This window comes from Orycteropus afer, unplaced genomic scaffold, assembly GCF_000298275.1.
Source record: "Orycteropus afer afer isolate SDZICR_OR568_19922 unplaced genomic scaffold, OryAfe1.0 scaffold00063, whole genome shotgun sequence".
Classification (NCBI taxonomy): Eukaryota; Metazoa; Chordata; class Mammalia; order Tubulidentata; family Orycteropodidae; genus Orycteropus; species Orycteropus afer.
Window position 1 is genome coordinate 10,832,595 of NW_006921650.1, and position 14,935 is coordinate 10,847,529.

Consider the following 14,935-nt stretch of genomic DNA (forward strand, 5'->3'; position numbering starts at 1 on the left):
CCAAGATTATCTTCTGTGTCTGTATTTATTGGTTTCCCTTTTCTTTGTTGAAGAGGGTCTGTGCAATCCTTCTGCCTAGTCCGCCATCTTGCCCCGCCTTCCTTGAAACATTTTTTTGATGATGAATGCCATGTCATTCCTCTTTAATTTGTCATTCCTGGCACAGTAGAACATATGGTTGTCTGATTCAAAACAGCCCAAACCAGTCCATTTCAGCTCACTAAAGCCTAGGATATTGATCCTTAGGTATTCGATTTCATTTTTGACGATTTCCAATTTTTCTGGATTCACACTTTGTACATTCCACATTTCAGTTATTAATGGATATTTGCAGCTGTTTCTTCCTGTTTTGAGTCAAGCCACATCAGCAAATGGAGGTCCTGAAAGTTTTACTCCATCCACATCATTAAGGTCACCTCTACTTTGAGGGAGCTCTGGTAGCATAGTGCCTAAGGCACTTGACTGCTAATCAGAAGGCTGGTGATTCAAACCCAACAGCCACTCCTCAGAAGGAAGATGGGGCAATCTACTTCCATAGTGATTCTGCCTCGGAAACCCAAGGAGGGGTCACTATGAGTCGGGTCCAACTCAATGGCACATAACGACAACTACTTTGAAGGGGTAGCTCTTTTGCAGTTGTATTTGGAGTGCCTTCTGACCTGAGGGGCTGATCTTCCGGGATTGTATTAGACAATTTTTCAAGTCTATTCATAAAGTTTTCTGGTTATAGACAGTGTGTCACTGTTATTCATAAGGTTTAAATAGTCAATATTTTGATAAATGGATTGCCCCTTCCTTCTTGTGAGTTTGTCTTAGTCTGGAAGTCCTGCTGAAATCTGTCCACCATGGGTGACCTTAGTTACTTGAAATATTTCAAATATTATTTATTTATATTATTCAAATAATATTTCAAATAGTATTTGAAATACTGGTGGCATAGCCTCCAGGCTCTCAGCAACACACAAGCTACCACAGTATGACAAACTGACAGACAAGTGACAGATTAATGTAGTAATGGTTATTTATCAGTGATCAATACCTGTCAGCCTAATTCTTTTTGGTTCATTCTATTGAAATCAAGTCACTACTGAGGCCACTTAAGTATATCAAACTTTTCTCCCAGATTTTCTGGAATAGTCCTAATATGAAATATCTTGTCTGATTGTCCATAGAGTACATACATTTTTGTCATAGTGTATAATTACATAAAATTGTATGTTTAGAAAACATATCGATTTATTATTGATATTAAACAGCTTTTACGCTAATATATAAGGTATAGGTGTTCTCATATATGGTTCTCTAGAGCAACTCGAGTTGTCCTCACCCTCTGTGGTAACAGATAGATAGAGATGCCTGGATACAGAAGGATAACACCCAGAGTCACAGAAACTTTAAACTCAAGTATAACACCCACTTCTCTATTAAAGGAAAGGAGTTGTAAGTATTCCTTAAATAGAAGAAAAACCAAGTAGTACTAAAGAAATGTTATTTATAAATATTTAAAGCATGAAATAACATAAACCCAGAACTAAAATAGAACTTAAGAAGAGAAAGAAGTGACATACCATATGTTAGATACCTTATAAAAACTAATTTCATTAGTAACCATACATTTATTCTTCTCCAAGAGAAGGCTGAGGGGAAAAGCACTATGACTCGTTTCTTTTTCCCAACTATTCCTTCTCCATAACATGAATCTGTTAACTGGATTCCATAGATTTCTGGTCTAGCCCACTTTATTAGAAAAATTCTAATAGTATATTTAAAGCAGACCAAAGGGGTACTGCCCAAATTGAAGTGTGTGTTTTTGTGTTCATAGGGTTGGAGCTCCAACCCTACACACTTTTCCAGGGTACCCTAGGGCAATTTTGCATAGTGTGCAAGCTCAAGAAAGCCTTTTTTCAGTGTCATCAGCTATCAAAGTCAATGATTCTATCTCCCTATCTCAATATTAATCCATATCTGTCTCCATGCTTCTAATCTTAAGTCAGACCAGCCTTTGCATGACTGATAGTCGAGAAGCTGTTTGCTTGTTTACTGGAATTGTTTTGGTTCCACCATGACAACAGCACATAAAAAAGGCTAACTGTTTAAAGGACTGAAATTAAGGGCCCACAGAAATATTTGCCAGGGCCTGTCAATCCTTCTGGGTTCCAAATGACTCAGACATACCAACAAGATCTTGAATTTGGAAGCTGTATATTCAAATGCCAGAAGGATTTAAACATGAATGTGCAAATGACTATATAAATAAAATGACTGTCACTAGCTTATTTTTCTTCATAAAATGGGTGTTATGATTCTAGCTAATCTGTGAGAGCCATTTTCTTCTACCTGAGACTATAGATATACTTAGGAATGCAGTATTTGAAGATAAGCGGGGGTGGGTGGGGGGTAGAATATTAATCATGCAAGAGAAGATTTTCCCTTCCTTAGGGGGGAAAATACATACATATATATATACATACATACATATATATATATATATATATACACATACATATATATATATATATATATACACACACAAATACATACATATATATATATAAAAGAAACAAATATTGCACTTTTAATTCCCCTACAATTATGTATCCTGAATTTTCCCCTGCTTGGGTGAGCAGATAATCTCAGACCACTCCACTGAGGTTTTCATGAATCCTTTGTATGTTCCAGGAGCTCTTGTGGTACAGTGGTTAAGACATTCAGCTTCTAAACAAAAGATTAGTGGTTTGAACCGTTCTGTGGGTAGAAGATGAAGCAATCTACTTCCATTAAGATGTACAGCCTTAGAACTGTTATAAGGCAGTACTACTCTGTCCCATAGTGTCACTATGAGTTGGAATCGACTCAATGGTAATAGTTTTGTTTTTTCTCCATTTTGTATATGCCAGTATATCTTAAGTGCTGTTGCCCAACATATAGTATTGAATGGATCACTTACCTAATGAGAAAATACAAATGCTTAATCTTCTAATACATCTTCCACTTTTGTTGTTATTTGCCATTGACGCGACTCATAGCAACCCCTCCTTGGGTTTCTGAGGCAGTATCACTACGGAAGTAGATTACCTCATCTTCCATCTGAGGAGTGGCTGGTGGGTTTGAACTGCCAGCCTTCCAGTTAGCAGTCAAGTGCCTTAGGCAGTATGCTACCAGAGCTTCTGAGTGATCATCTATACATACCTATATTCCAGTCAAGGTAAATGACTCCTTATTACTATCAACACCTACAATTATCTCCCTTCTGTATCTTTGCTGTAGCTCCTTTGCTTCCCAGAATGCTATTCTCATGCTTCTACATGTTTATATTTTGGCCAACTTCAAGGTTCAACTCAGTTGCTATGTCTATTCTATGAAGGCTTCATTGGTCACTCATCAAAAGTTAAGGGGGTCTGGTGGAGTAGTGCCTAATACATTTGACCGCTAGCCAGAGGGTTGGTAGTTCAAACCCATCAGCCATTCTGCAGAAGAAAAATTGGGCAATCTACTTTCGTAAAGATTTACTGCCTCAGAAACCCAAAGTGAGTTGCTATGAGATGGAATCAACTCAGTGGCAGTGAGTTTGTTTGGTTTTGTTTATCAAAAGTACTCTTTGCCAGGCATAAGCCTCACTGCCAATAATTCTTGGGATATGGTATATATCAGTTTTAAGGGATGTGACTGCTAACCAGAAGGCTCATGGTTCAACCCCACCAGCCACTCCTCAGAAGGAAGATTGGGCAATCTACTTCTTCAGAAACCCAAGGAGGGGTAGCTATGAGTCAAATCAACTCCACGGCAGTGAGTATGTTTTTGGGAGCTCTGGTGGTGTACTGCTGCAAAAACGGCACAGAGGCCACATGTTCTGACCTCCTCTAATCCCACAAGAAGAAGGCAGGATTACCAGTAGTAACCCAAGGCCTATTACTGCAAGACAGACATGCTGCCTCCCTCCAGCCCCTTCACCAACCGTTCCTCCCAAAGCACCCACCACCTCTCTCCGGGGTTCGATAATTCACTGCAGTGGCCACACAGAGCTCACAGACTATGGGGTTCATTAGGGAAGCACCACAGGCAACAATTCGAGTTCCGGAAAAAATGCTCAGTCTCTCTCTCAGCCCAACATCCCTCAGCCAACAGTCTCTCACAGTCTCTTTCCCAGCAGCACTGGTCCCTCGGTGTCTCACTCAGCGATGCTTGTCTCTTGTGTCTATTTCCCAGCAATGCGTGTCTCAGGAGCCCGTGTCTCTTTCAGCAGCACATCTTCCTCAACCAGCAGTCAGAGAGAGTTCTGCCTCTAGAAGGCCTCCTTTTGAGCCCGGCAAAGTCACCAAACTAGCCAATCATAGCATCAGAACTCTAAGCACCTGAGAGAGAGTGGGCACCTCCCAGAACATTGTATTGTGCCATGCCCAACAGAAATACTCCAGGTGGACAACTTCAGCAATCAGGAGCTCCTCAGTTGCTCATAGAAAATCCCACCTTGGAGTTTACAAAGACTTATGGGTAGAAAAGCCACACTAAGTAATTTACTACACTGCAACTGCCTAAGGCATTTGACTGCTAATCAGAAGGCAGGTGGTTCAAACCCACCAGCCACTCCTTGGAAAGAAAATTTGGCAATCTACTTCTGTAGAGATACCACCTCAGAAACCCACAGATGGGTCATTATGAGTGGAATTGACTTGACTGCAGTGAGGTTTTTTTTTTTTTTTTTTTTTTTTTTACTGTTTCTAGTGTGAATTTCTTGAAAATACAGAATATGTTCATTTATTTTCTTATCTCCATAGGATTTTGCACATTTCCCTATATAGAGTTGGCATGCAATGTATACATTATTGAACAAATGAAATGAAATATGGGCAGAGAAACTCCAGATGTAGCTGAAGTACAATCCTGTGCAGAGTCAGATAATTGGTAGATTACATGAGAGAACATGAATCAGCAATGAAAATATTCAAGTTAACTCTAATCATTATCACTAAAGACAAAATTTCCACAACCATTTCACAACTCCCTATATCCAATCCTTATTGAAAGGAGGAAAGGAAAGAGTCAGGCTATCTTCCTTAGCTCTCTGGAGGGAAGGTCATCCTAATTTTATACACTTAATTTTTCCTCTTTTATATGATTTCAAAATTATGTTTTAGATAATTGATTACAAAATATGTTGCCCCAGAGATGGCTGCAAAGGATCAAAGGCAAGTATCAGGGTTAATAGGGTTTCTTTCTTTAAAAAAAAAAAATTAAAAAAATTAAATTTAACCTGGAGTATGCTTATATGGCATAGTGTCTAAGGCATTTGACTACTAACCAGAAGATTGGTGGTTCAAACCCACCACCCACTCCATGAAAGAAAGACTGGACATTTACTTCTGTGTAAAGATTTACCACCTAGGAAATCCAAAAGGGGTCACTATGAGTTGGAATCGACTTGATGGCAGTGAGTTTGGGTTTTGGTTTGTACTCAATATGGACAATATCTACAACTATACTAGTCCTCCTTTACTATGTCTTGACAGCTGTTGATCTAAATTCTTCTTTTACTGCCAAATGGCCACAATATGTTGTCTTTGCAGAATTTGGATTTCTAATAAGGTCAAGCTCAAATTAGCTTAATTCTATTTAAAAGAATGTGTTTTAACAGTAACACTAAGTATCTTTTCACATGTTATCTCTGTTTTTGATTCATAAATCCTATCCACAATACTAAACTTCTTAAAATAGAATGAATGAAACCAAGCTGTTAGTACCTATAACTATGCAGCAAAGATGCAGTAATAGCATCTTTAAGAAAGGGCAATTTCCTATTTGATCCAGTTTGAATTAAATGTCATCTGCTCAAATTAATCTGTTGAAGTTTCCATTTCAATTAATTCTCAATTCAGAAAGCTTACAGGTTGAAATATTCAGGAATCATTCCATTGATTGGATTGCTAATAGAGAATAAATGACATGTAATAGTTCTCTTACAAACATGCTCTTAGAGTGTCTATTTTAAAATACACTATTTATTAAGTACAACATACATACAGAAAGCAAACAAAGCTTAATTGTATGACTCAATGAATTTTCAAAATCCTTATAAGCAGCACTGAATCAAGAAATAGAACATTATGAGAACACTATAATACTCCTCAAATATCCCAACTCCTCTCCTTCAAATGTAACTACCATCCTGACTTACAACTCCATTCTAGTTTGTACTAGTTTGTATATACACGTACATATACAACTCACTGCCGTCAAATTGATTCCAACTCACAGTGATCCCTCCTTGGGTTTCTGAGGCAGTGTCTCTATGGAAATAGATTGCCCAACCTTTCTTGTGAGGAGTGCCTGGTGGATTTAAACCTCCAGGCTTCTGGTTAGCAGTCAAATGCCTTAGAAACTACGTCACCGGAGCTCCCATACACACACACACACACACACACACACACATATATATACACACACATATATGTATGTTAGATCTATATAAAAATATTCATATGTCCTTCAAGAATGAAATGCATAAAGAAATAAGGGTATAATCCTCTAATAGAATGTTGTTGTTGTTATTGTTATGTACCCTCTAGTCAGACCTCATAGCGACCCCTCCTTGAGTTTTTGAGAAAGTATCACTACAGAAGTAGATTGCCCCATCTTCCTTCCGAGGAGTGGCTGGTGTGTTTGAACCACCAGCCTTCTGGTTAGCAGTCAAGTAAGTGCCTTAAGCACTATGCTATCCGAGCTCCCACAGAAAAATATATACGTATCTCTAATCAAAATGTTGAGCTACCAGAGCTCCTGGTTAGGTATACCTTAGTCTTCAAGGAGACATCTTTGCTCTTCAGCACTTGAAAGAGGTCTTATGCAGATTTGCCCAATGCAGTATATCATCTGATGTCTTGATGCTACTTCCATTGGTGTTGATTGCAGAAGCAAGTAATATGAAGTCCTTGATAACTTCAATCTTTTCTCCATTTATCATGATGCTGCTTATTGGTCCAGTTGTGAGGATTTTTGTTTTCTTTATATTGTGGCATAGTCCACACTGCAGGCTGTAGCGTTCAATCTTCTCAGTAAGTGCTTCAAGTCATCCTCACTTTCAGCAAGCAAAGTTGTGTCACCAGCATATCACAGGTTGTTAATGAGTCTTCCTCCAATCCTGATGCCAGATTCTTCTTCATGTAATCCAGCTTCTTAGATTATTCACTCAGCATACAATTTAAGTAAGTGTGGTGAAAGGATACAACCTTAACACTCTTCTTTCTTAGTTTTAAACCATGCAGTATCCATTCGTTCTGTTCAAATGACAGCCTCTTGGTCTATGTACAAGTTCCTCGTGAGTACAAATAAATGTTCTAGAATTCCCATTTTTTTAAATGTTATCCATAATTTGTTATGATCCACACAATTGAGTGCTTTTGCACAGTCAATAAAGCACAAGTAAACATCTTTCTGATATTCTTTGCTTTCAGCCAAAATTCATCTGATATCAGCAATGATATCCTTCATTCCACATCCTCTTCTGAATACAGCTTGCATTTCTGGAGGTTTTCTGTCAATATACTGCTGCAACTGTTTTTGAATTATCTTCAGGAAGATTTTACTTGCATGTGATTTTAATGATATTGTTTGATTATTTCCACATCCTCTGGGATCACCTTTCTTTGGAATTGGTACAAATATGGCAAATATGGATCTCTTCCAGGAGGCTGACCAGGTAGCTATTTTCCAAATTTCTTGGCATAGCTAGGTGAGTGCCTACAGCACAACATCCGTTTGTTGAAACATCACAATGGGTACTCTGTCAATTCCTGGATCTATGTTTTTCACCAATTGCTTCAGTGCACCCTCAACTTCTTTCTTCAGTACCATTGGTTCTTGATCACATGCCACCTCCTGAAAGGTATAAACATCAATCAATTCTTTTTTGGAGTGATTCTGTATTCTTTCCATCTTCTTTTTATGTTTCCTGCATCATTCAGTATTTTACCCATTGAATCTTTCAATGTTGCAACTCGAGGCTTGCATTTTTTCTTCAGTTCTTTCAGCTTGACAAGGCCCAAGCGTGTTCTTACCTTTTGGTTTTCTAACTCCAGATCTTTGAACATTTCATTATAATAATTGACTTCGTCTTCTCAAGCTGCTCTTTGAAATCTTCTGCTCAGCTCTTTTATCCTGTCATTTCTTCCATTGGCTTTAGCTATTCTCCATTCAAGGGCAAGTTTCAGGGTCTCTTCTGACATCCATTTTGGTTTTCTTCCTTTCCTGTCTTTTTAATGACCTCTTGGTTTCTTCGCAGATGATGTTCTTGAGGTTATTCCATAACTCCTCTTGGTTTTCACTCACTGGTATTCAATGCATCAAATCTATTGTTTAGATGTTCTCTAAATTCAGGGTCATATTTTGGCTCTCATGGACTTATTTTAATTGTCTTCAACTGAAACTTGAACTTGCATATGAGCAGTTGATGCTGTGTTGCACAGTTAGCTCCTGGCCTTGTTTTGGCTGAAGATACTGAGCTTTTCCATTGCCTCTTGCCACACAGGTAGTCAATTTGATTCTTGTGTACACCATCTGGTGAAGTCCACATGTATATCCACCATTTGTGTTGTTGAAAAAGGTATTTGCAATGAATAAGTAGTTGGGCTTGCAAAATTCTATCATGCAATCTTTAGCATTATTTCTTTCACCGAGGCCATATTTTCCAACTACCAGTGATTCTTCTTTGTTTCCAACTTTTCCATTCCAATCACCAGTGATAATCAACACATCCTGATTGCATGTTTGGTAGATTTCAGACTGCAGAAGTTGGTAAAAATCTTCAATTTCCTCATCTTTACCTTTGGTGGTTGGTGCATGAATTTGAATAATAGTCGTATTAATGGGTCTTCCTTGCAGGCTTATGGATATTATCCTATCACTGATAGCATTGTACTTCAGGACAGATCTTGAAACATTCTTTGTGATGATGAATGCCACACCATTTCTTTTCAATCTGTCATACTCAGCATAGTAGATCATATGATTGTCTGATTTTAAATGGCCAAAACTAGTCCATTTCAGCTCAGTAATGTCTAAGATATCAATCTTTACGTGTTCCATTTCATTGTTGACAACTTCCAATTTACCTAGATTTATACTCCGTACATTCAATTTTCCAATTATTAATGAATGTTTGCAGCTGTTTCTTTGTGTGTTGAGTCATGCTACATCAGCAAATGGAGGTTCCGAAAGCTTAACTTCATCCATATCATTAAGGTTGCCTCTATTCTGAATAAGCAACTCTTCCTCAGCTGCATTTTGAGTGCCTTCTGACCTAATGGGCTCATTTTCCTACACTATATTGGTTAATGCTTCGGGGCTATTCATAAAGTTTTCCAGTAATATATCAGAGAGTGTTTCACTGCTATTCATAAAGTTTTCACTGGTCAAATGTTTGAGAAGTGGATGGCCTCTTCCTTTTTCTGTGTCTGTCTTAGCCCAGAAGCCCTGCTGAACCCTTCCCGCCATAAGTACCCTGCTGGCATTTTGCAACACAGTGGCATAGCCTCCAGCTTCATATCAACACGCAAATCACCACAAGATGACAAAATGACAGACAAGTTCATCTCCCTTAGTTGTTACAAACTGCTCCATTCACTTGTTGTTGTTTGCCATTGAGTCGGACCTGACTCAAGGACCCATCCTTGGGTTTTCGAGGCAGTATCACTATGGAGGTAGATTTCCCAATCTTCCTTCTGAGGAGTGGCTGAAAAGCAGCTCCAAACCCCCTGCCCAGTTCCCTTTCTTTATCACTCCTTAAAGGCACTTGACAAGCCTCTGGCACTTGTCTTCCCATTCAGGCTGTCCCTTAAAGCCACTTCCACTTCCAGGCTGCCCCCTTAACGCTGCTTCCAAAAGCCCCCAGCCAGATTTAAAGTAATTATATTTAATATTTATGAGGCATTCAGTAGTTTATAATATAGTAATTTTGTAGTTGTCTTAAATTACCCAGATATTAAATTTGAGGTAAATTAAAGAATCTAGCTACTAAAAAACCAGGAGCTCTGGTGGTGTAGTGCCTAAGGTATTTGACCATTAACCAGAAGGCTGGTGGTTCAAACCCACCAGCCGCTCTTCGGAAGGAAGGTTGGGCAATCCACTTAAGTAGTGATACTGCCTCGGAAACCCAAGGAGGGGTTGCTATGAGTCAGATCCGACTAGACAGCAGTGAGTTTTTAGCTACCTCTACAACAATTAATAACTAAATAATGAGCAGACACTGTGAACTTTTAGGGGGTAAGAATATAAAGTAAAATTTCATAACTTTGAATCAGACTTTGAAAAGAGAGTCACACGTGTGTTTCATACAGTCCTCAGAAAGTATTACTATTAATTTTAGGTCTTTTGTTAAATAATGTGAAATGTAAAGAGTTCAAGGGATTACTTGATGGCACAAGAGTACTCACACAGCATCTTCAAATTGGACTCCATGCCTTAAATTTTTTCCTGAAGCACTGGGTCTCCATGGCACCTCCATGATCATTCAGTACCCTCTGTTTAATGCATTTTCTCCACATATCTGTGACAGAGTTAACTTTTCTTTTAATATTTATTCATTTTGAGAGCAGATGATGAGGACATATACTCTATTGGTACATCACCATATTTGATTAAACTTTTATTCTTATCAAATGCCTATTCTAAAGGTAAGATCATATTGTGTTATTCAAAATGAAGGAGAAAAAAAGGAAGAAGTTTGCTTTAACTTTTAAATTATGAGTGAGATACACTTCCTTGCATATCATAACCATCATAAATCCTGGACATTTATATACACCTGTATTTCAAATACCACATTCTGTAAGTATAAATTAAGCACATTAAATTTACCATAGTGCTACAAAACATATCTGGCAGGAAATATCACGTTGAATGTATTTACAAAGCAAAAAATAAATAAAAAGTAACTCTTGAGATTGTAAAACAGCTGACAAGAATAAAGGAAAAAAAATAAAAAGTACATAGGAGGGAAGTTAGTCAACAAGAAGTGTGTTGGGTGACCATCTATTTATAGAGTAAATTGACTGACATAGGTACAAGCATTTTAGACATTATTTTTGATTAATTGAAGAGTTTGACAGAAATATCTAGCTAAAAATTTTCAAAGATAGACAGTGCTAACTGCAGCCATTTTCTCACTTCCTATTACTTCTTTCACTTAGTGCAAACTTGTGCTTTCTTCCATGTTTTGCAGCAATTATTCTCTCAAAGGTCATCATACAGTCATATTTTATTGATCAAATTGCATCTTTCCAATCCTCATTCAACAGTCTAGAACATCCTCTGTTTCTTCCTTTGGTCTCTGAGTGCCACAGTTGCTAGCCACCCACCATCATGCTTCCTTTCTTGGTCTGGTTTTATTTAAAATACAGTCAAGCCAAGAACTCAAAGTGATCCTTCAGGTAAGCAGTCTGATGGGACTACCACTGTGTACTGTAGATCAATTAAAGGGCAAATCCAGTTCTGAGAAGTTCAGGTAGTATCTATCAAAGAGTTACTTCTGTGATTTGAAAACTGCATTTGTGGGCATTTCAGAGTCTTCCCACATCTAAGACCATTCAATTATTGATGAGAGAAATAAATATACTTTAAGATCAAGATCTTAGACTTAGGAATCAAATGATCCAGGTTAAAATCCCATTTTTGCCATGACTAACTACTGGGCCTTAAGGCAATTAATCCATATAAGCCCTGGCTTCCTCATTTACAATAATCTGGTGCAACAGTTAGTTTCTATTACATAGAATTATTATATGAAACAAATATATAATAAATACAAGCACCCTAAGTGATCTTTACTCTTTAAGTCCCAATATTTTATTACTATTTTAGATAAAAATAAACAGCATTAACCAATCTTATAAATCCACCAGAACCCAGAGTTCAATTCAGACCCACATTACTGACCATCCATACAAACATTTTTCAATATGTATTTAGTTCCATTGCATTAATCCTACCCTAAAAAAAGACCCAGGGTTTAATCATGCCAGATTTTCCAAGGTAAATAAGGCAAGGTATCCCAGAAGTGTTTGGCTTTTATGCTGAGAGTTTAAAAATAAGCAAAAATTTGCCAGGATCTTGAATGGTACAGGCCTAGGAAACCCATGTACAAGAGGTGCAAGAACAGAACTACCTGGAGGAATGCCAGCCGGCTGAGTGCTGCAGAAGTTAGTAACCCTAAGGGGACAAGGTGCGGTCAAAGCCAGAGCAGAGGCCTCAGTTTTGCTTTAAACACTAAAGGACCACATTTGAATTGTTCCTTTATAACCCTAGAACCAAGGCAAAGTCCTCAAAAAACACTTCAGCCTCATTTAGACTTGAGTTACAAAGCTTGATTCTATGGGGTACTCAAAAGTCATTTCACTAAAGAGGATAGAGTATTCAGTATTTCCTTTCCTTGATTCACTCAAACTCTCGTTCCTAGCTCACCTTGGGGATAAAATGAAAGAAATAAACCTCCATTCCTTCTTACTTCATAGGCTTAACAATAATAATCAACCTATGCTGAAACCAAACTAAACCCAGTGCCATCCCACTGAGTCTATTCCAACTCATAGTGACCCTACAGGACAGAGCAGAACTGATCCATGGGATTTCCAAGGCTGTAAATCTTTTCAGAAGCAGACTGGCTCATCTTTCTCCCATGGAATGGCTGGTGAGTTTGAACCACCAACGATGTGGTTAGCAGCCATATATGTTTACCACTGCACTATCACAGCTCCTAATCTATATTCAGGAAGATCTAAAAGTGAAGTCATATATAATTTTTGTTCACTACTGCAAAGAAGAAGGGTAAATGCATTGGTATAGACAGAGTTATTGTATCCAAATGCCCATTACTGAAGGAAATAGACACATTCTTTGATTAGGCAAATCATTTGGGGCCATGACTTCAAATTTAAGCTATCTTTATTGCCCCCAAAAGAAAATATATCCACTTCCCCCCATTCTGAAATGAAGAGTGAAATCCTGTGCTTTTTAACTAATTTCAACTTGATGTGTGTGATAAAAACTAAACAAGGAAAATAAAATATTTGGTGATTCATTTTCAAGTCAGAAATTGCAATGCCTCCCACATAACTATTTAATAGATCTGCTTAGATTTTGGTTCTGAGTCGACAAACAGAAAGTGGAAGTATATTTAAAATAAACTAAAAATTTATTTTCACAGTATACAGAAGTTAAATATAATGTACTGATTTTGTTTGAAAATGTACTTTATGTTATTAAAATTTTTGGTAAAAACTATCTTAAATGATATCTGAAGAACTCACTTGAAAATGTTGCAGAAGCTTGACGCCCCTTTGTAAACCGTGCTATCTGAAGCCCAAGATGCAGTGTATACATGTCCTGAAGTAGGATCATTGAGTACCTGTGTACTTGACCTTCTATAGCCAAGCTCTATGTAATCCAGATTTCTTGGCCAAGCTTTTTTGTGGTAGCTACACTTGTTACTTTAATTGTATTGTTTCATTGAATTGTTTTACTGATAAAATATTAACTTGGAAGTTAAAGAGTTATGCTTTTGAAAACTACATTCAATGCTTTAGAAAGGCTTAAGTATAGATGATGAATTGTGTTTGATGACAATCACATTAAAATATGGACGAGAATAGGACAAATCTAGAAATGTGCTATAATCATAGTGTTTCACAAGTATCAGTTAAGGTCTCGCTTCACATTGAAGAACCCACACCAGAAGATGTATAAGACAAAATTATGGTCAGTGTTCACTGTCAAGCCAACCTGTACTCATGTTAACCCCATGCACCATAGAACTAAATGCTGCCTTGTGCTATGCTATGCCTATAGTGGGTCACAGATATGATCATGTGAGCCAGAGGGTTTTCACGGGCTGATTTTCAGAAGTAGGTTGTCAGGACTTTCTTGGAAGATGAATTAGGGTATATTTTAAACAAGAAAAGTTTACATGAAACTCCATCTAATGAGCAGATCCATGCTCAAGAGAAAGTGCTTAGCTTTATTACAAAAAATGCAGGACTATTCCAAACTAAAGTTAACCATCTCCGTAGGTACCTTGTCTCGTGACTTTTGGCCTTAAAAGATCAGTTTTTATCAACCAAAGAGCATAAGGCAATTTAAACTGACCATTAAAATTTTCAAGGCAAAAATCAAAGAATATCAAACCAAAAAACAAACTCGCTGCCATCAAGTTGATTCCAACTCATAGAGACCCCTTTGGGTTTCCGAGGCAGTAAACCTTTACACAAGTAGATCGCCCAGGCTTCCTTCTGTGGAGTGGCTGGTGGGTTTGAATTGCCAATCTTCTGCTTAGCAGTCAAATGCCTTAGGCACTATGCCACCAGAGCTCCTTTAAAAATATCAAAGTCCTTCCTAAAAGCCTAAAATAAACACAAATTAAGACATATTAACATAATGTCTGCTCAGTTCTTTGCTTTTTCCCTCACTGTGTTCAGCTCTGAGACATGCTAAAAAATGTAGTAGAACATTTGGAACACATATCTAAAAATAATCACTACTGGGATTTCATTTTGCTTCAGAAGGCCTGTGAACAAATACTTAATGACATTGGTTTGTGTTTTCTTGGAAAGAGTTACTACTGAATAAGTTTCCAGTAATAAGTACATAAATACTGTGAAAGCCATAGAAAGGAGAAAAAAAAGAAAAAATGCCCATCTGAAGAAAGGGTACTGGAACTGTTTTTTCTCTTTAGATAAGCCAATCTCTAATAACAAGATAGTTTCTCTAATAATTTGATCAAGAACCATGCTTAAATACAGATTGTTGTTGTTGTTAAGTGCCGTTGAGTCGTTTCCGACCCATAGCGACCCCATGCACAGCAGAACAAAACACTGCCCGATCCCGCGCCAGCCCCACAATCCCTGCTATACTTGAGCCCATCATCTCAGCCACCGTATCAATCCATCTCCTT